General features: G+C 38.8%; 1 protein-coding gene and 1 long non-coding RNA gene across 2 annotated transcripts in view; one reads left to right on the top strand and one right to left on the bottom strand.

The window, feature by feature from the left end:
* The window catches only part of LOC144301242 (uncharacterized), a 417,552-nt gene that overhangs the window by 252,461 nt on the left and 142,777 nt on the right, over positions 1-22,314 (top strand). The gene's annotated exons all lie outside the window — the stretch shown is intronic.
* LOC144290894 (uncharacterized) overlaps positions 1-22,314 on the bottom strand; it is a 44,354-nt gene that overhangs the window by 1,469 nt on the left and 20,571 nt on the right. The window lies entirely within an intron of this gene.

Genomic DNA, 22,314 nt, shown 5'->3' with positions numbered 1-22,314 from the left:
AGAAGCCCTGTGGGAACTACAGAGCTTTAACTGACATTACCAGCAACCCCTCCATGGTATGTCCTTGAATTTTAAGCCCCAAACTGTTTGCATGATTGGAATGCCTTATCTTCAGGCAGAGAACTGGAAGCAGTGAAAATAATAACTCGATATTGTTTGGTTTTTTTGGAGGGGGTAAGAGATGTAATACTCCCCCTGTGGGGACCCTAAAATTTTCATTTCATTGTGCTGTGAAAAAAGTAAGGTCCTGTATTAGTTTTTTGGGGGCTGCCATATCAAATTACTATAAATTAAATTACTTAAAACAACAGAAATGTATTCTTTCACAGTAATAGAGGCCAGAAGCCTGAAGTTGAGATGTCAGCAGGGCCAGGCTCCCTCAGAAGACTCCAGGGAAGGATCATTCCATGTATCTCTCCTGGCTTCTTATGGTTGTCAGAAATCTGTGGTGTCCCTTGGCTTTTGGATATATAGCTCCAATCTTTGCCTCTGTCATCACATAGTGTTCCCCCCGTGCCTCTGTGTGTTTGTGTCTAAATTTTCCTCTTCTTATAAGGACACTTGTCACTGGATTAAGGATAACCTGAATCCAGTATGACTTCTTTTTGACTTTGAATACATCTACAAAGACCCTACTTCCAAATGAGATTGCATTCATAGGCACTGGAAGTTATAAATGGAATATATTTCTTTTGGTGGACATAGTTCTTCCCACAAGTGCCCTCTACACTAGTTAGGGGAAACAGCCATAGGACAGCTGTTAGGTGTGTACTCATTCAACATTATTCCAAAAAATGTATTTAGCAAGTACCAAATATTTCCAATGCATAGGATGGGCACAGGAGCAGGAAATGTAGCCAGTGATTCTCCAGACACAAGCCTGCTTCATACAGTGGCTGGCTTTTTATTTGTCTGAATCAGGAAGCCTTTGTGTACCTCCAGGGCCTGGCACTAGGCAGTCTATCACCTTGGGTGCCTCTCACTGGTTTGGTGCCAGGAGGAAGCACATTTCTCTTTCTGTTTCTATCTCAGGTAGGGCCTCAGACCTCACAACCTGAGAGTTGGATGGCTAGCCCCTCTGTTGCTTTCCCGTTTTCTGCTGAGATGCAGCAGGCTCCAGAAGCCAAAGTGGCCTGCCTACACACTGGAGAGAGCAGTTGTCTCTGTATCTGCTGCTCACTTGGAGGGAGTTATTAAAATTGTCACTTTGGCCCCGGTTCACTTTTCCAGGGGAGAATATGCTGGTTTGAATTCATTCTTGTAGGGCTCTTGGCATACACAGATGAATGCGACATTGCCCCTACCAATAAAGTCATAAAAAGCAATGAAGTCAAGGCAAGGATCCTGTGTCTTGGTCACATTATACCAACCTCTAGAGGGAGCTCAAGGCCTTTTTCTATCTCCCACAACTACTGCCCAAAGAGGATGCTCTGATAGATTAAGGATTGACAAATACATAAAAGCTATAGTGCCAGGTAGATGAGAATATTTAGTAGGAAGGAAAAAGGAAAGGTTAGATATATTGGGGGATGAGGGAGCTAGTGGTTCACTATGGGTTTATCTATGAATCCAGTGGGGGATAAAACAAAGCCAAAGGGCCTTTCCTGCTTGGTGTCAATTTTGTCTCTAAAAACCTATGGGCAGCATGTTGTCCATGGGAAAGGAATAAGGGGAGGACAGCTGAGGCCATTTCCCTTCTAGATTGGTGGTGATAGTAGGGAAGGATTTTCTGCTTTTTTTTTTTTCTCCCTTGGAGTGGAAAGATCTAAGGACCAATACTATTCAATTAAAGTGATTAAAGGGGCCATTGAAACTCAAATGTGAGTCCAATGTAAGAGACACATGGGGTTACAGTCCAAATTACTACTAAGTTAGTAGTACTAAAGAGAATCCAACAGGCCAGCCTACCCCCATCTCACAAATCCTTCCAGAAGCTGTGGGAGTTGTATGGGATTCAGGGTTCTCCCTCCTGCGCACTCAAGACAGAAAACAGAAACACAGGACTGTGGAAAAGAGGGCAACTCATGTCACAGATCACTGTAACAGGTGCATGATATTGGATAAGTTACTTAGCCTCATGGAAATCTAGTTTCCCCAACTATAAAATGAGGATAGTACCTGATTAAAGACTGTTTTGAGATTTATAAGTAAATTCATCTATATAAAAACAACTAGCATAGTATATACAGCACACAGTAAATGTTCAACATTTGGTAGCTATTATGACACATGCAGTTGTGGCTGTGAAACGATAATGGCTACCATTAATGAGCACTAAGAAACAGGCAGTGGTAAGTGCTTTGTGTTATCCCATTCAACTGCATCAGCAGCTCCATTACATATGCTATTATCACCCCCTGCCCATTCTCCCAATGATGAAACCAAAGCTTTAGAGAGGCTAAGTAACTTGCCCAGGATCACACAGCTAGTAACTGTCAGAGCTGAGATTTGAATGCAGATTATCTTGAGTCAGTGAATAACAAATCCTAAACCCTTGTAATTCTATTCTACATGTCATTGCATTAAGAGTCCTGTGTGTGCAGATCTGATGGGGAATGACCAGCCTCAGCTGCTCCCAGGGATTCGTGCCTCTGAAGTAGGAACTAGCTGTGAAATAACCCTCTCCTCCTTGAATTTGAGGAAGCTGATGTATCTGAGTGCCACTTTTTAATCAAGGAGACCATCCATCTCCTGTTGTCATTTGATCTTTTTTGAAACAACAGCTACAAATCTCCAGGCAACACAGACATGACGCAGACAAAATGAAAACTGAGGAAGTCGTATCTTTCTCTCATTAATGGGAGAGGAGAAAACACACAGCTTTTGCCTTGAGTGTTCTGGGGATATGTTATTTTTAGAAAAGAACATTTTGTGATTTTGTTGTTTGATTTCTGAGAAGGCTTTCCTTTTTAATTTTTTTCAGTGATTTGCTGAATCAAAAAGGAATAGTAAATTGAGCAATAACAATCAATCAGTAAATGTAGATTGAGCTCTTCTATGTGCAAGTCATAGAAACAAAGAGACTGTAAGGCTTTTCCCCTGCTCTTTAGATGTTTAGAATCTACTAAGAAAGATTGTATCGCTATGTATGTATAGAGCTCAGAAAATAAGGCAATCTCATCTGTTGTAGTTTACAGAAGATAGAATAACTGGAGAGGTGAAAACTTGTACATCCCTGAAGAATGGATGAAGGTGTTCATTCATTTGTTCACTCAATGAGTTTGTATTGAACACCTTCTTTGTATGCAGCAGGCATGGACAAAGGAAGCTGAATAAGACCTTGACGCTACCCTTGAGAAGTTTGTAGTCCACTGGCAGACACAAAATTAGAATTATAAACCAAGAAATGCCATAAAGTAATGGAAATTTGTACAATTAACATGGGGCCACAGGAGAAGAAGAAGGGCCACATCTCAGCTCTGACAGTTACTAGCTCACATCTGCCTAAAGGAGAGAAGTATCAAAAAACTTCATGGAAGAGAGGATACTCAAGATGGGTATTGAAGGATAGGGACTAATGACCAGAAGAAACATGAAGAAAGGTAGTCCAGACAAAAGAAACAATACATGCAAAGACTTGTGAGCTAGCTCCATGGGTGAGGCTGTGTTTATATCTGGGAATGCCAAGAGCTTTGGATGGAGTGGAGAGATGAGGCTAGAAATCTAAGAGGGCATGTTCACATCTGGAAGCAATGGGGAATCTTTAAATGATTTGAAGAAATGGGGTAACTTGGTCAAATCTTTGGTTTGTTTTAAAGTATGAGTTACACAGCTTAGTTAAAATACAATTAAACAAGTCCGTGTAATCAGTATTTTATAGACTGAATGTTTGTGTCTTCCTTCAAATTCATATGTTAAAATCCTACCCCCCAATATGGTAGTATTAGGAGGTGAGGCCTTTGGAAGATAATTAGGTTATGAGGGTGGGGTCCCTCAGGGATGGGATTAATGCCTCTGTGCAAGAGACTCCAGAGGGATCTTTTGCTTTCTTCTGTCATGTGAGGTCACAGGAAGAAGATCACCATCTGTGAACCAGGAAGTGAGCTTTCAGTAGACAGCAATTTGCCCTGATCTGAGATTTCCCAGCCTCCAGACAGAAATAAATGTGTGTTGTTTAAGCCACTTGGTCTATGGTATTTTTGTTATAGCAACCCAAATTGACTAAAACAAATATCACTTTGGGAGTATTTAAGGTTTCTATAGGAATTCAATGGAAAACCACTTTATCCAGACTAGACTTGTCTCTTAGAAAGCTTCTCAAAAGAAGAGAGAGACATCAGCATAAATGAGTATGATGAAAGTGGAAGTGAGTTGAGAAAGCCAGCTTTCCTGAAAGAGTAAGGTAGTTTGGGCATAGCAAACTGCTCCTATGGCTGGAAGATCAGGTGAGATGTGTATAGAGTGGGGAAGGAGACTGGGCTGGAATGAGTGCATCTGCCTGGAAAGTCCTCCAAAACAGACTTTGAAACTGGAAGGACTGTAAGCAGAGTGTGGCCTGATTAGATTGCCTTTTAGAAAGAACACTTGCTGTTGGATAGGGAATGCATGAGAGGGGTGCAAATATGGAATAAGAGAAACCTGTAAAGGAGTGTTTGGTTAAGGAGAGAGATGATGCTTGGAGTAGAAATTGAGAAAAGTGCATTGAATGAGCAAATACTCAGGAGGTAAAAATGATAGGAATTGGTGGTTTTTTGAGTAGCCTGGAATTGCCTGAGGGGAGGTAGAAGGCCAGGAGAAGTATTCATGGAATCTGGAGGAATGGTGGGCACATTCACAGAGATGTAAGACACAGGAAGAGGTACTACTTGGGGGTAAACTAGACAGTATTAGGGAAGACAGGGATTCAACATGTATTGCCTGGGGTGTGTCGGCCGAGTGAGCAAAGAAGGAGGAATTGTTATCTCAATTGAACAAACATGAATTGAGCTGCTATTGTGTCTACATGCTGGGACCAAACCCTATCAATAAATATTCTCAAGAAATTCTATAGCCTAGTGAGAGATAAAAGTAGGCACATGGATGTTTTCTCTTTCTTTCTTTCTTTTTTCTCTCTTTCTTTCTTTCTTTCTCTTTCTTTTTCTTTCTTTTTTTTAGACTGAGGAGAGGTGCAGAAGGAGAAGGAGAAGGAGAATCTTAAGTAAGCTCCACACCTAGCATAGAGCCCGACGTGGGGCTTGATCTTAAACTCTGATATGACCTCACAGAAATGAAGAATTGGATGCTTAACCAACTGAGCCACACAGGTGCCCCTGGATGATTTCAATGTATGTGTCAATGTGTTGATAGACCTATGTACAAAATTAGACAAATATTGACAAGGACCTACTCAATGCAAGGATTGTGCTAATGCTATGGACATGGCAGTGAGTGAATCTAACCAGAGCCTTTCCCTCAAGGAGAGAGCCTTTTATTGGTGAAACTCAATACACACATATTTACACAAAAATAGACACATTTAGTTAAGTACTGTTGTGTTGGCTTAGATTCTAAGAGACTAAAAAGTAACACACAGACCTTTGAAGGAGTATGGGGAAAGGTGCTGGAGGGACCATTACTGGTGCTGGTGGGAGCCATTACTCATGGAAATGAGGAGAGAGGGAAGGAAGGCAGGCAGGTAGGAAAAGACTCAGACTGTCATGCAGTCTAAGAGAGTTTCAACTGATGGTGGGTTTCTAAGCCAAAATTGTTGGCTAGAGGATTCCCATGTCCCCAGGAACAGACTGCCTTAGTGTATCCCTTTCCCCCTCATCCCTTGGCTAGGAGGAATCCATGGGAAGCATGGCCTCAGAGCATGTATATGAGTGGATTTCAGAGAGAAACTGGGGTTCTTACACAATTGTACTTTAGCATTAGGTCTACAAGGCAATTCTTATAGCTGCTACAATTATGAATTAAGTAATCCAGATGCTGAGAGAGAATAACCTAGAAAAGTAAGAAGAATTTAGATGATTAGGGATGAATGGCCTCTAAGGGGAAATGGAATTTAACCTAGGACTAGAGGATGAGAAAAATCTAGCTATGTGTAAAGTTTGGGAAAAGCACTGTAAATAGAATAGCAAGTACAAAGGCTTTCTGGTGGTATCTAAGGGTCCCTCAGAAGGTCAGTGTGATTGGAATGTAACCAGAAGAAAGAAAAGAGTGTCAGAAATTAAAGACAGAATGATAATCCAGGCTTTTGTAAATAATTCAAAGGAATTTATACTTTATTCTACTTGTAGAGGAAAGACCGTGGAGAATTTAAGTTGGGCAGTGATATGATTTGACATATTTTTAAGAAGACCACTCTAGCTGCTGTAGTGGGTATTGCTTATAGATTTTCAAGAGTGGAAATTAATTAGATGGTGACAAACAATGATGATTTACACAGTCAGAGTGCATTGACCCAAACTGAGGTTGCCAGGGGGTGCTGGTGTGATGAGAAAAGGGTTCATAGGGGAGAGGTCATCTGAGCTGAGTCTTAAGGGGGTACATTTGTAAAGCAAGTTGCAGAAAGGAGATGACATTTAAGGTGAACTGCACTAGCTCTCTAAAGGGAGGAGTAACCTTATAGCACTTTTCAAAATCACTTCACTAAAACATAGAGCCAAAGCAGTCTTTAATTTAGTGCCTTTTATAGGACAGAATGCAGTTTAGGAGTAACCAAGGACATTCACAGGTGAAAAGTACTTAAATCAGAGAGACAGTGTAGTTAGGGAAAGGAGACCAACCATTTCTTTTTTTATGGCAGAGAACATTAACTGAATACCTCAGAGGCTAAAGCAAAGAAACAAAGAGAACACTAGTCTTCTTTCTCAATATAGCTCTGAATCCAAATGGAGCTGCTGTGTGCCATTTTGAACTTGGAGGGTTCACGGGACGTTGGTCTTTGATGGTAGCGAGGGCTCACTTTTTAGAACTCATTATTTGATACTTATTTCTATGTCTTGCTTGTTTTTGTTTTGCCTGTGCTTGTTTTTGTTTCTGTTTTTAGTAAAACCTACACTTAAATCACAACAATCTCACCAAGGATTAAATCACAGGCCAGAGTTGAAACACCTAGTCACATTGCTCCATCTACCACTTGGTGACTTTCTTCTAGAGTATGTATTCTCCTTTTCCTTCTCCTTCCTTCTCCTTTTCTTTATTCTTCTTTAAGATTTTGAAATTCAATTTAAAGAGAAAGAGAGCACGAGTGGGGTGAGGGGTGGAGAGAGAGGGAAAATCCCAAGCAGTTACTTTGCTGAATGAGATTATGACCTGAGTTGAAATCTAGAGTTCAATGTCCAACAGACTAAGCCACCCACGTACCCCTATATTCTACATTCTGATGTCGGCTATCCCTTTCTTTTCTTTTCTTTCCTCATTGGCCCTGCCTTAGTTTTATGCTTTTGCTATAGATCCCTAACTGTTTCCCTGCTTCCAGACTCTTCCCTTGCACATAGGTCAAGCGACAAATAATGGCTTGTTGGATAAAAGCAGTCCACTGATGCATTTCTTTTTCTTTTTTGTTCAAATCACTTTTTTGGAATAAAATGTTGAAATAGACAAATCATACAGTTTTAGACAAAAATACACATTTCCAGTTTCTCTTGAAAATTCAAATGATCTGGATCACACTGGTTACACAGAGCAATAGGCAGGTGCTCCTACTGGACAGTAGGGGGCATTTCTTTTCACTCAGGCATCAGACTTCTCTCTAGTTTGTCATCACTTCTCCCACTATGGTTTTTTTACCTTTCTTTTTTGTTACATGCCTGAACTTGAGGTATATTTGAATTCCAAACACAAATCTGATAATGTCACACTCCTATTTTAAAAACCAGTACCTGTTCATCTGGCTGATTGAGTTCAACTCTTCACCCTAGTGTGGAAAGGCCTTCTTCACTTGGTCTCAATTTCTCTGTGTATCTCCTTTCTGATTCACATCCTTCCCAGAAGCCATGCCAAAAGGCTTCACCATGACATATACCTGTGTCTTCTGTCTACTGTGTACCCCTCTTTCAGCTGGGATTCCATTTCTTTTCTTCTCTAGCTTGTGAACATTTATCCTTTAGCCTTAGTTCAGATATAAATCCTTTTCTAACTTCTGCTCTTATGTTACCTGGTTCTTCATTCCCTTAGCATATCGGGCACACCTCTGTTAGCACACTTTGCTGGTGGTGTCTGGTCAATCTATCTCCTTCTCCAGACTACCCAAACTTCAGAGTTCGGAGCCATTTTTGCTTTTGGAGGCCTAATATAGGATAGGTGAATGGTGTTCAATGAATAAATGTGATAAGTTGGGAACGTTGGACTTCCATTTTCTTACTTGTAAAAGGACACCTACTGTTTTCATATCAGAGGATTATTGTGGGAATCAAATGACATAATGTCCTTTGTAAAAGTATTTGGAAACTGCAAAGTGATACATAAGAATGAATGGAATTAGTATAGAAAATAATATATTCCCAACTTTCTTAAACGACTTAATTGTGTCATATGTACAGAGAACAATGAGCTAGAAGGCCTGAGTTATGGTTCTGATTTCCAATTAGTATGGTGCCAATTAGTAATTGGCCAATTAGTAGGGTGACTTAGGACAAATCCTTTTGCAAGTATAAACCTTGGTTTCCAGAGCTATGCTTTGAAAATTTTAAGATACTTGTTCTTTCTTCTTTGTTTTTTCTTCAGTTTATTAGGATAAGACATTTTTCTTCTTCTTTCTTCTTTGTTTTTTCTTCAGTTTATTAGGATAAGACATTTTTCTTGTTCTTAAAGACGTTTTTCTTGTTATTACCAAACATTTGATATGGTATATTAATCATAATAAAATAATGAGTATGCAGTAATTAGTTTTTTCATTAAATATACAAATCAATGACAATAGTTATTATATTAAGCTGATTACTAACATTTTCCTAACCTAGAATTGTTTTCATTATTTAATCAACATTAAGAAATGAAAGTTTTAGAGATCAGACTTTAAAGTTCTCAGCAATTGTATTATAGTGTCTCACTCAGCCCCATGGAGTTTCTAGCTCTATGCTTGTGCGCAATGCTATCCTTCTTCCCATAGGACTCTAAAGTCACCATAGTGATTGATGCATTTGGGGAGAGGAGTCGGGAGCAGAGGGAGTGTGGAGGAAATGAGGAGTATACTTGAAGGGAAAAAAAAGCTCATCCTTTCCTTATTTTCTAAATTGCAGCTTATAAAGTTGATTCACTGACTGCTGGTTTAAGATGGTGTCTGCTAACAGCCCCTGGTACAGCTTTTCTGTAATGCACAGTAAAATACCTAAGAAGGCTTAGAAGAAGATATAAACTCAAAATACAGCCATAAACTTGGACTGACAATCAACTAAACGCTGGATTCAGGAGGATTCCCCCCCCCCCCCAACTTTGAGGTCAATGAAAATGAAGAGAAGAGCATGCTCCATTGGCTTGGGTGTACTCTTTGGGAATTTTTCAACAGGAAAGAGGTGGGAAGGGTCATTATCCTTCTTTCATTATCCACATTATGGGTTTGTGTGTCCCTGAAGAGATCCCCTGGTGGACATTCTTGTCTACCCAGAATCCCAGAATGTGACCTTATTTCGATATAGGGTCTCTGCAGATATAGTTAAGATAAGGATTGAGATGAGATCATACTGGATTCAGGTAGGTTCTAAATCCAATTAGAGTATTCTTATCAGGAAGAGAATAAGGAACATAGAAAAAATATGGCTACATGAAGACTGAGACAAAGATCGGAGTAATGTGGCTGCAAGCTAAGAATGCAGGGAGCCACCAGAAGAGGAAGAGGTGTGAAAGGTCTCATCTTGATTTTGGACTTCTGATCTTCACAACTGTGAGAGAATAAATTTCTATTGTTTTAAGCTGCTACACCTGTGATACATTGTTATGGCAGCCCTAGGGAATGAATACAGTTTATACTAAGGTTGAAAATTTAAACACTTATTTTGCTTGTCTCCCTACCCCTTCTCCTTTGGCAACCACCAGTTTGTTCTCTATATTTATGAATCTGTTTTTTTAAAGATGAATAAGTCATGGAGATGAAAGTACAGCATATAGAATATAGTCAATAATATCATATACTTATCATGGTGAACATTTTGTAATGTATATGGTTGCTGAGTCACTTTGTTGTATCCCTAATTAACTTAATATTATATGTCAACTTCAATAAAAAAAATTCAAATACTTAAAGTAATGAAAATGAGTGAGCTGTCCAGGGAGGAGACTGAGGCAAACCAGAGAAGATATGCCTTATGTAAAGATAACAAACTGTCTTGTAAGAACACAGACATAGATTTGCCAAATCTTTCTAAAAAAACAAGAGAAGCTGGAAATCTGGTTTTATTTCTCTGTTTCTTTTTTATTTGTTATTTCACTAATTTTAGTTTAAAAATGGTGTTATTTCAAATGCCTCTGAGTTAGATTCCTCCTGTGGAGAACCAACTTGCCACCACCTGTCTGTTCCACAGAGCTACGCTTATGCCGTGTGGCTCTTCCATTTTATGAAGCAAATTCTGGTCTCACTCCCTTCTCATTGTTTAGTTTACTACTTCAGATATGGTTACTCTTGAAAGTCAGTTGGGCTAATGGCAGTAATGCATAGCATCTTGAGGTGGAAAAATACAATCTCTGCACCTTTCCTTGGGAAAGAAATCTAGGAAGATCGTGCTAGTAGTATATGTAGGGAACTTATGATTATTTTCATATCTGACAACTGTTCATGTCAGCAGAAATCCAGAAATAACTTGGGAAGAATTCCATTTTGGTAAATTAGAGTCACAGTTAATAAAATGTGTTAGAATGTGAAACTTACTTAGGAGCTATGAACATTCAACTGGTGTGTAGTAATACTGGAGAAGAAGAATTAGCCAGAAGTAAGCGAGGTCAAGAAACATTCATACTGGAGGTCTTTTGGCAAACCATGGGCTTTGATACATTTTTTATTTAAGCATGAGGAAGCCATAACACATGGAGGATCTGAACCCCAACAGCGACAACAATCACACTGCAGGAACTTGGAACAATGATTATCAGAGATTATTATGAAGACTCAGAGGAAGAACAAACCCTTGCCAAAGATCTGCTGCAAGAAATGGCTTTTGCTTTTTTAAGGAAAGTATTTGGCATCCTTAGATGAGATGCAAGGAACAATAAACTTTAAAAAATAGGACATGTCATAAAGAAATATAGAGTGAAATGTGAAAGAGCTGGGTGAGATAAGGGAGAATTTCTAGGGCACTAAAATTTTGACAGTAGAATTACAGCTAGCATTAGGATGCAGTTAAGAACATGATTGAAATCACAGAAAATCAGTGTGATATGAAACACATTTTAGAATTTTGGAGCATTGAATGTTAAAGTATCTTTTATTAGAATTGCATTTGCAGATTTTTAAGTGGGGGAAAAGGTAATATGTACATATTTGTCAGGGTTCTAAACAGAAGCAATAGGATGCATGTATGTATATATGTGAAATTTATTATAAGAAACTGACTCATATGATTATGGAGGCTGAGAAGTCACAAAATCTGCCATCTGCATTCTGGAGGCCCAGGAAATCCTTGGTGTAAGGATGTAAGTCCCAAGTAAGGGCAGGAGAAGATCCATATTCTAGTTCAAGGAGTCAGGCAAAGTCAGTTCCTTTTCCCTCTGTCTTTTTGTTCTCATGAGTGATATCTAGATTGAGTGATGCCCACCCACTCTGGGAGATGGGGGTCATCTACTTTACTCAGTTTATTCATTCAAGCACTAATTTCATCCAGCAATACCCTCAGTGACACACGCAGAAATAGTATTTAATCTGGGCACTCCATAGCCCTGTCAAATTGACACATAATATTAACCATCACAAGCCCACTCCTTGTCAACTTGGTGTTCATGTATGTCTCCTTAAACCATACTTAATTTCCAAATAAAGACAATAGCAATGTCATAATTTTGCCTAACATGAAATAAGTATCCTGAGTGCAACCGAAAAGGCACTAACTCCTTCTCTAGAAGAGGAGATAAAATTTTTGAGTGATATTTACTCTTCTCCTTGATATCCCATAACTTAAACACTGTAATGTAAAATTAACAAAACTTAAGTACTATGACGTAAAATCATTGCATCTTATGTTACGTGACAAGAGAATGTGAAAGGAAAGAAAAATCCATTAATGTATATATATATATAACATATATATTGAGCAAGTTGCTTTACACACACACACACACACACACACACACATTCATAGCAAAATAAGGAGGAAATACCATGATAATTCCAGTTCTAGTTTCTGTAACTGGTTACAGGGTTGTAGCTGGTATTTATAAATACTTTCTTCTGTTATCTATTCTGTATTCCTTTTGCTTTCTGCAAGCATTTCAGGCAGTTATGGTCTTTACCTGGTGGGGTTATACAAACTTTCATTTCAGCCTCACTATGGTTTGGGCCACTAGTATTTCTGCCTGGTTTAGATTGTTGTCGTTTTCAATTGAACTTAATCATAGAGCATGGTAATACTAAGAGACACTCTAAGGGATTTTTTTAGATATTCCAGATATATTCTCCCTTCCTCCAATGTGAAGTAATCCAATTTCCTCTTGGTAGTGAGGATTAATCACCCCAGCCAGTATAGTAACTTTCTTTTACTCTTTGTCTGTTCATTCAGACTCAGGAGGAACGCAAAGTGTCTTGATGGCAGTATTTTTTTTTATATGTATATTTTTTATTGGAATTTGATTTGCCAACATATAGAATAACACCCAGTGCTCATCTTAACTTCCATTTCAGTGAAATCACTGTAATTTCTCTTGGTGAAATCATTCTTCCCTTTTTTTTTTTTTTTTTAGCATTCTTCCCTCTGGAACTAAGATGTGTAGACCAACAGAATATAGGGTTGTGGGAACAGAAAGCAAAACTTTTTCTAGTGGGTCTCTAAGGATAACAGTGAGTGGTATCTCTCCTATCACCAACCTTTGGTTCCTGGACCTGTGAATCTTGGCCATGGGAGAAACAGCACCATAGATCAAACTGGAATTCAGAGCATATTCAGCCTCCTGGAGAATCTTGTGTCAGCTCTGAAAGATACTGCCACCTAGCTGGCATTGCAACTGAGTCTTCAAAAGGCCATTCTACTGTTCTATCAAGTCAGCTACTTCATAATGGTGGGGAACATTGTAAGACTAGTGAATTCTATGAGTATGGTCCCATTGCTGCATTTCTTTTGCTACGAAGTAAATTTCTTGGTCAGAAACAATACAATGTGGAATACCATGACAATGCATAAGGGATTCTATAAGTCCACAGATGGCAGTTTTGGAAGAAACATTGCATGCAGGGAAGGCAAATCTATATCCAGAACAAGTGTCTATTCCAGTAAGAATAAAATGCTGCCCCTTACATGATGGAAACAGTCCAAGTAATCAACCTGTCACCAGGTAACTGGCTGATCATTACAGGGGAATGGTGACACATCAGTGGCAGATTGGGTACTCAGAAATGTTCATATCCAGGTTGGCTGCGATAAGTGGAAGACCATATTGCTGAGCCCATGCATATTCTTCACCCATGAGACCATGGCCACTGTGTTCATGAGCCCACTGGGTCATCTTACCCACTTGATTATTAAAATTCTTATGTGTTGAGGTCATCCTTTGGTGAGAAGTCACATGGGATACAAATATGTTCATATTTTTGTCCATTCCAAGAGGTCTATCCATACACCTCTTCTGCAAATTTCCCTGACACTGATTTTCCAATCTTGTTTCTTCCAAGCCCTTAACCATCCAGCCAAACCACCGGCCACAATCCATGAGTTGGTGTATAATTGCATATCTGGTTATTTCTCCTTCCAAGCAAAGTAAACAGCCAGGTGCATTGCTCAGAGCTGTTCCCACTGGGAAGATTTTCCATTACCACTCTCCTCAGGGATGTCACAGAAATCGACTGTAGTGCTATAGCTGTCCATTTTTGAGTTGTGCCTGCACATTGTGGAGAAGCATCTGTAAACGAGGCCCGAGTCTTCTCTTTCTTTGTTAACTGATTGTAGGGAACTCCCTATGAGGCTATAGTTGCAGACTGGGACAAAGAAGGCAGTGTAAAAGGAACAGGGACCTTGGGTTTTTGCGCCACTTGTTCATGTGATTTACTTGTGCCTCCCAGGACCTACTGTGGCCCAATTTTATATATATATATATATATATATATATATATATTTTTTTTTTTTTTTTTTTGATGATGGAGTGCTGCTGTATACTCCCAACACTATGACATGTGAGTCAGATTGTACCCATTTCATGATGGGCAACTCAGGTTGTAGAATAACTTGGTGGCCCATGGTGAAGCATTTAGTCTCTACTAATGGTTCAGTAGTAAGCCAAGAGCTGTTTCTCAAAAGAAGTGTAGTTATCTGCAGAGGATAGAAGGGCTTTGATCCAAAATCCTAAGGCCTGTGCCCCAATTCACCCGTAAGGGCCTATCAAAACCTTCAGACTACATCCCTGTCTTCCAATGACACTCCAGGCATCATTGGATCTGCTGGATCATATGACCTGCATGGCAGAGTGGGTTTTACAGCACTCTGAACCTATTGCAGAACCTTTTTCTTATGCTGAGTCCCTCTCAAAACTGGCATCATTCAGGTAGAATGTGTTTATGATTAATGCTCACTATAAATAATAGTTCTTACTATTCTGTTCAAAGACTGGGTAATTATTGCTAAAATACTGAAATGTTTAAAACACTTTTGAGAAGATTAATAAACAATAACAAGAAAAAATCCATTTTGTCTTTATAAACGTAGAGTTGAAGAGAGTGACATATGACCACTTTCAATACCACAGAACCTGAGTGGTTATTTTCTGGATCTTTAAAATTTATACGAAGAGCCTGAGTTTTTGGAGAGAAATATACCACCCACTGACAGATATTATCTGTCATTAAACCACTTTTTATTTTGTCTTCCATTCAGGAACTATGAACACATCTGAGCTCTTTATGCTTAAAAAGCAGTATATAATGCCATTATTTCAAGCACATTAAAATACACAGAAAAAGTGGAAGACATAAACAAAAGGAGCTATTTGTGGTTGTCATTAGAAATATATTTGATTATCATTATTTTTGAAAGGTTGCATTGTGTATCTTGTTCTTTGTACTTGTTAAATTTTTAAATTTTCTACAGAATGAAATTTGGTTTCTTGATATGAAAAGAAAGTAGACAGTAGTAAAAATAGCTATGTTTAATTTTAATGTCATAACATAATAATTAAAAACATGCACATTTCAAACTAGAAGAAAATACCCCAAAATATTAACACTAGTTACATCTGCATAGTAAACATAGGAGAAGTATTGTTTTTACTTTCTTTGTATCTTGTAAGGAGCCTTATGATTTTTAATTATAAAAACAATTAAAATTTTAAATATAAGGAGTGCATTCAACAAAAATTCTGTGATAACCTATTGTGTGACAGGATCACTGTGACAATACACATGAGTGAGTCATGGTTCATTATGCCAGGAGTTTTCATTCTAGGGAGCTAACATTTTCTTAATTGTCCAAATAAAAAATAAGGGTGAGAAGAATCACTTCTCAATGGTGGAGAACATTTATATGATTGTCTCTTTGGTCAGTCAGAATTGGCTTGGAATACTTTCTGGCCTACTAAACATACCCTGCTGGGAAGCACGGTGAAGTTCAAAAAATATGATCTAGAAAGTCAGATCTGTATTTGAATTTCCCCTTCACTCCAGGCTTGCCATGTAAACACAGGAATTAAATTGTCTGGGCCCCCATGTCCCTCTTTTTAAAATGCAAAGACTAACGTTGAACTAGCTGTTACTGTGAATCAAGTGAAGTATGAGAAAGAGCATTATCACAAGGACTGTAGGGGTCTCTTATACATGGGAATTTCTTCTTCCTTTGGCTTTATCTGCAGGATTTTTTAAAAAAGGATTTTTATCTATTTATTTGAGAGAGAGGGAGTGAGCACAAGCTGGGGGAGGAAAAAGGGGAGAAGGAGAGGGACAAGCTGACTCCCTGCTAAGTATGCAGCCTGATATATGGGGCTCAATCCCAGGACCCTGAGATCATGACCTGAGCCAAAGTAAGATGTTCAACCAACTGAGCCACCCAGATGCCATGCCTTTATCTACAGGATTAAAACCTTACTTTAAAAATAATTGTCTCTCATATTTGGTATACTACTTTAAAGTTTGCAACCCAGTACACACACTCTATCTTCAATTCTCACATAATTCCTCAGGTAGCAGAACATGTCAGAAGGTTTTATGGGATAAATGACTGCTCAGCAGAAAGCAGAAGGAGCTCTTAAGAGGAGTGCCCAGCAAGCTTCATCTCCAGGCTCAATGAGGAACATTAAACATTGCACAGAGCAAGGTTGGGACTGATGACTAAGGGTGAGTCAGGAGGTGGTAGAAGAAGACAGCCAGGGAAGAGTGGCTTGCCTTTTTCAAATATAGGAGAAGGGACGTCAAATTCACTGAATACTTTCTCTGTGCTAATACTGTATTGAGGGATTTACTTGTACTATCTTAGTTAGTCTTCACCATCACCCTGAGATCTGGACAATACCTCCATTAATAACTGAGGAAACAAAGACATAGAAGAATGACAAGATCAGAGTGATCCTGATGGGAAATTAAGAGGCAAGTCTTACACTGAGGAGCCTCTGACACCACCTCATATTCAACCTCTCCCTAGGAATAGAGAGGCATCTTGGTGCCTTTGGGATTGAAATGATCAAGTAAGTGGATTGGTAGGATCAGGGTTAGTGTCTGGAAAAAGAAACCTGACACAGCCAGAAGGGATTTCAGGACTTGAGCCTGATGGGCCTTAGGGCTTTTCACTGTGACTGGTGCCAAATCTTACAAGTGGGGAGCATGCACAAAGGGGCTGCTGAGAAGGTTTTCAGCCTTGTGAATCCCAGTGATTAGCCTCCTCAACCATGTCAGGTCCTCTACCAGTGGTTCCCAGATCTCATGTAGAAGCTATCCGCTGGGAAGACTCCAGTACAAGACTCAGAGCTGCTTCAGCACCTAATTGTCAATACCTACAGCTTTGAAGGTATTGAAGTATATTATTCAAGAAAACAGCAAGACTAGATTAAGAGCTGTAATTAAGGTAGGTAGAGCAAGAAGTGTTCCTAATTTACTTAGAAGGAAATTGAGACTTGCAAAGACTCTGGAGACCTGACTTGAGAGGCAAAGCCAAGAAGATCTGATCTTTCTATGCATTTTGATACCTATCATATTTTCTCCTCCCTCCCTCCCTCCCTCCCTTCCTTTCTTCTTCTCATTCTTCTTTCTTTCTTTCTTTCTTTCTTTCTTTCTTTCTTTCTTTCTTTCTTCCTTCCTTCCTTCCTTCCTTCCTTCCTTCCTTCCTTCCTTCCTTCCTTCCTTCCTTCCTTCCCAGGTATTCTAGGCTCTGGAGATTCAGCAGCAAATAAAGCTGACAAAAATCCCACCCTTGCAGAACTTCCATTCTACAGGAGGAAGATGAAATTACATATATTGTAATAAGACATAGTATGATAGGAAGGGAAAATGGCTATGCAGAAAAATAAAGAAAGAAAGGCCTCCCGGAGAAGATGACATTTGAGGAAAACCTGACAGAGGTAATGATGCCAGCCATGTGGACTTCCTGGGAAGAAGTGTCCCAGGCCCAGAGAGCAGCCAGTTTAAGGGCTCTGAGATGGGAACATGCTGGAGACACTGGAGAATTTTGGAAACAGCAAGAGGCCATTGTGGTTGGAACAATGTGAGGATGGGACATGGAGAGGTAGCAGGGTGCCAGATTATGTACATCCTCAAGGTTCATTCAAAAACTTGGTTTTATTCTGGGTAGGATGAAGATTCATAAGAGGGTGTTGAGTAAAGGAGTGATAAAATCGGATTCACATGTCAACAGGATCCATCTGGCAGCTGCTCATTTAGGACTACATGGTGCTATCTGCTGCATATGTAGATATAGGAAGTACTCCATCCCTCAGCTCCAGGTTGGGTCCAATGACTGGGCTTGGGACTCCAGATGGCCCTAAATCAGATATGCAGAGCTATTTGGAGGAGAAAAAGCCTCAGGAATTGGGCCATTCACAACACCTCAAGAGGAGCTATTTGCCTCTAAAGGAAATCTCTCCTGGGGAAATCTATGAGATGTACTTGTGTTTCCAGATGGCAGTCCCCTTGTCATACTGGCTAAATTCTGTGAAGCACACCTGGATGCTGTTGACATGAATATATCTGATACAAAGGGCACTTACTGGTCTTAGTTGATCCTCTTATGGAGAGTCATTCAAAGTAGAGCCAGCCTTGCAAGGCTCCTTGGCATGAATTTCCTAAAGCACCTGCTTTCCCATGGTTTAGGACCAGGAAGCCTTTATCAATGCTCCATTTTGCCTTTGAAGGATCTCTGGGTAATTGATAAAGAAAAATTACTCTGCCATTGATGGACTCAGGGTTTAGTAGGAAGCTTAGATGAGTAAATAATAGGATTAAAATGCAAGTGTTTACAGCTGCTTTTACATGATGCTATAGAAGAAGAAATATGTAACTCTTTCAAGAAGGGGCAGGAAAGGATTTCCAGAGAAATTCAGAAGTAGAAGATTTTTACTTCTAAATTTGGAAGGATGTAAGTCTTTAACACTTAAAGGTATTTTTATTACCTCTTTCCCTCTTTTCTTTCATCCTTTCCTTCTTTCATTGCTTGTCTTTCACCCTTCAATAAATACTTACTTGAGTGTCTATATTAACAATATGTTAAGTGTTTGGGCTTAAGTGCATAGTCCTGAATTCACAAGGGTTATAATTGAGAAAGATGAAAGAGCACATTCAAGAAAGTGTACGAGTATATGGTTTGGCTGGATTACAGTATCTGTGAAATTGAGATTGCTAGATAAAATGCAGAACATCTAGTTAAACTTGAATTTCAGAGAAATGAAGAATAAAATATTTAGTACGAGTACATTCAAATATTGCATGGGACATATAAACACAAAGATTATTAACTGGGTGTCTTTTTTTTTTTTTTGCTAATGCTGGCAACCTTATATGTAAGGAATATTAGGAATGAAGTTAGAGAGACAGGCAGGGTGATATCATTTTATAAATCATCCTAAGAGGTTCGAATGTCTTGCTGCCTATAATTGAGGGCAATTGAAGTATGTTATTCAAGAAAACAGCAAGACTAGATTAGACATTTGTAAAGATTATTCTGGCCACAGTAGGAAAAGTGTACAAGACAAGGGTAGAACTAGAGACAGCAGGAGCAGATGGGCACCTGACTTAGCAGCAGAAGTAGGTTGGAGAGATGGCATTAACATAACCATGTGGCAAAGATTCAGAAGAGATTGAGTGTGGGGGGCGAGAGAAAAGAGAAACTTCAGAATGGTCTCCCCCTTCCTGCCTTGAATGACCAGGTCAAGGATTCTGTACTTCTCCAAGCTCATATTTTTAGGAGGTGGAGATGTTATAAAACATACATTTCTGCATCTATTTTATTGCATGTAAGCAATTAAAAACTGGAAATCTTCCCCAAATGTGAACTTGAACTTTGCTCTTAAATGAGAACTCTCTCATTCTAATATCCCTAATCTCATATAATAATAACATGGAAAGAAGGAGGAGGGAGACTGGAAATTTTTTTTGCAGAGATAACCATTTTATTGAGGTCTACTCCTCTTCAATCTTTTCTGGTCCTGCATGGGATGATCATCATTTCTAAAAATTCAGTGAATTCTTGACACACACTTCAGATATTTCTGAGCACCTGTGTGAGTCCCCAAATATTCAAAATTGAATGTTCAGTCAACTAATCTCATATTTCGGCTGAGAAATTCTCTTTGACATTTCACAGGTCTTCAGCCCAATGGGTTCAAATTTATGCTTGTATGAGATATCAGCCTTGAAGGTGAAATCCTCAGACATGGAGCTTTTATTGTGTGCTGTGGATGAAGTAGGAAAGTCAGAACTTGCTAAAAACTAGTCTTATTTGATCTGCTTTCATGAATAGATGAGAAGCAAGTGGAATTTAAAACATCAAGAGAATGCAGATGGATGCTGCTAAAAAATGCTTTTCACCATACCCTAGAGTTTGCAGTGTCTTAAATATGTTAATGTGTCTCTCTCAAATCTTGTTTGCTAATAATTTAATTGCAAAAACAAAGTCTCAGAAAAATAGAAAAAATATATGCACACACACTGTGTGTGTGTGTGTGTGTACAAATAGGATGGAGGCTTTCAAATGGATTACTACAGCTATGTAAAGAAAAGGAACAATTGTAAACAGGTAGCTAGATGATTTAAAAACAGTACATTATGATGAGGTGAGGGTCCTTGAGATGTTTTGAGAGCCAGTGCTATTATTAGAACAATAATATTTGAAGATAATTGACTAATGACTTCATAACAAGCTAGGAGAGGAGTAAGAGGGGCAGAACTCTGTGTAACAATTCAAGGTAAAATGGTACATTAGTAAAGGGATTAAGATACAGTAGGCATGATACCAATAGTATAATTCCACATCTGGGAAGGAGCGATAAAACTTTCATTTATTAGCAGGGCAAATGGATGGTTTGGCTGAGAGTAGTAGAAAGGTCTTATTTTATGCATTGTTGGGAGAAAGGAGATGGTAAAGTGAAGAAATGTACATTTATGGAGCTTATACTGTGCATTATCGGCGATGCTAAGAACATATATTATTAACTCATACATGCAACTCATTGAAACCTCTTAATCAACCACATCCTTCAAGACAGGATTTGTCATCTGTACTCTACAGATGAGGAAACTGAGGTTTATAGGGATTAAGGAATTCTGTACTTCTCACAAATTAAGTGGAAAAAAAATGAGACCTGAATTTTGATCTTAGTCTCCAAAGCCCATGCTTTTCCTATTCCACCAAACTGCTGACTGTGATTTATATTGGGACACTAACTACATCACTACAGGAAAATGAAGATCATTGCTTTTTCTCTTACAAAGCATTTTCCACTCTGGCTCTCTGAAGGCATAAGTACAATATTTTTATTCTTTTTTTAAAAAATTTTATTTATTTATTCATGAAAGACACACACAGAGAGAGGCAGAGAGACAGGCAGAGGGAGAAGCAGGCTCCATGCAGGGAGCCCGATGCGGGACTCAATCCCTGGATTCTAGGATCAGGCCCTGGGCTGAAGGCAGGTGCTAAACCGCTGAGCCACCCAGGGATCCCTAAAATATTTTTATTCTATCATTGGTACTATCTTCTGTTTGGGTTAATGGGTTAGTGACTTAACCAAAGACACCAGCATGCCAAACCTTTCCCTAGTCGGGATATTTTTCCTCATCATCAGACGAGAGCTCCATACCCTTTTTGGATTAGAGCTTGAAATCTACAGAAGCAATCCTGAAACCTCACAACTAGACATTGTTGTAGTCCACGCAAACAGTTCTGGAATCAAGTTTACTTAGAGGGAAGGCTGAACACCATGTCTTACAGGTAAAAAATATTGTCATCAGTATTAGAGACAGCCTATTATGTGTTTAGGTTTTGCTTTATGTTTTACATTTATTTATTATTTATTTTTTATTTAAATTCAATTTATTTAACATATAGTGTATTATTAGTTTCATTGGTAGAATTTAATGATTTATTTGTTTATTTATTTTTTAATGATTTATTTTTTAACTTAATTTAATCTATTTTAATTTTAGACATTAGAAACCATTTATGCCTAATACAATCTCAAGGTCATAACATTTGTGTAGTCTGTACAAAGGTCTGTATAGTATATTCAGCTTTGGACCAAATCAAAATCACCACCTATTACTGTAAATAAAGTTTTATTGAAACATAGCTACCTACATCTATTCATTTAGTACTGTCTGTGGCTCTTTTTGTGATACATGGCAGACTTGAGTAGTTGGAACAAAGATAGTATGGCCCACAAAACTGAAAATATTTACTATTTGACCCCTTTCAGTAAATACTTGCTTACTCCTGGTCTGTGACAACAGGAAATACCTCAATCTTAAATTTTTTTCTTCTTTTCTTTTTTAAAACGTATTTATTTATTTATTTGAGAGAGAAAAAGAAAGAGAATATGAGCTGGGAGGAGGGGCAGATGGAGAGGGAGAAGGAAGGAGGAAAGGAATCTTCAAGCAGACCTCCCACTGAGCACAGAGCCATGGGTGGGGCTTAATCCCAGGACCCTGAGATCATGAACTGAGCCAAAATCGAGAGTCTGATGTTTAAATGATGCCCCATCAATCTTCTATTTCTAATTAGGGCTCTATACTTAACGCTTCATTCTGTCTGTTTAAAAAAAAATTATAAAACTCCTGCTTATAGTATCTGA

The sequence above is a fragment of the Canis aureus genome, chromosome 2 (genome assembly GCF_053574225.1).
Source record: "Canis aureus isolate CA01 chromosome 2, VMU_Caureus_v.1.0, whole genome shotgun sequence".
In the NCBI taxonomy this organism is placed as follows: Eukaryota; Metazoa; Chordata; class Mammalia; order Carnivora; family Canidae; genus Canis; species Canis aureus.
This window is presented reverse-complemented; position numbering and strand designations above follow the sequence as displayed.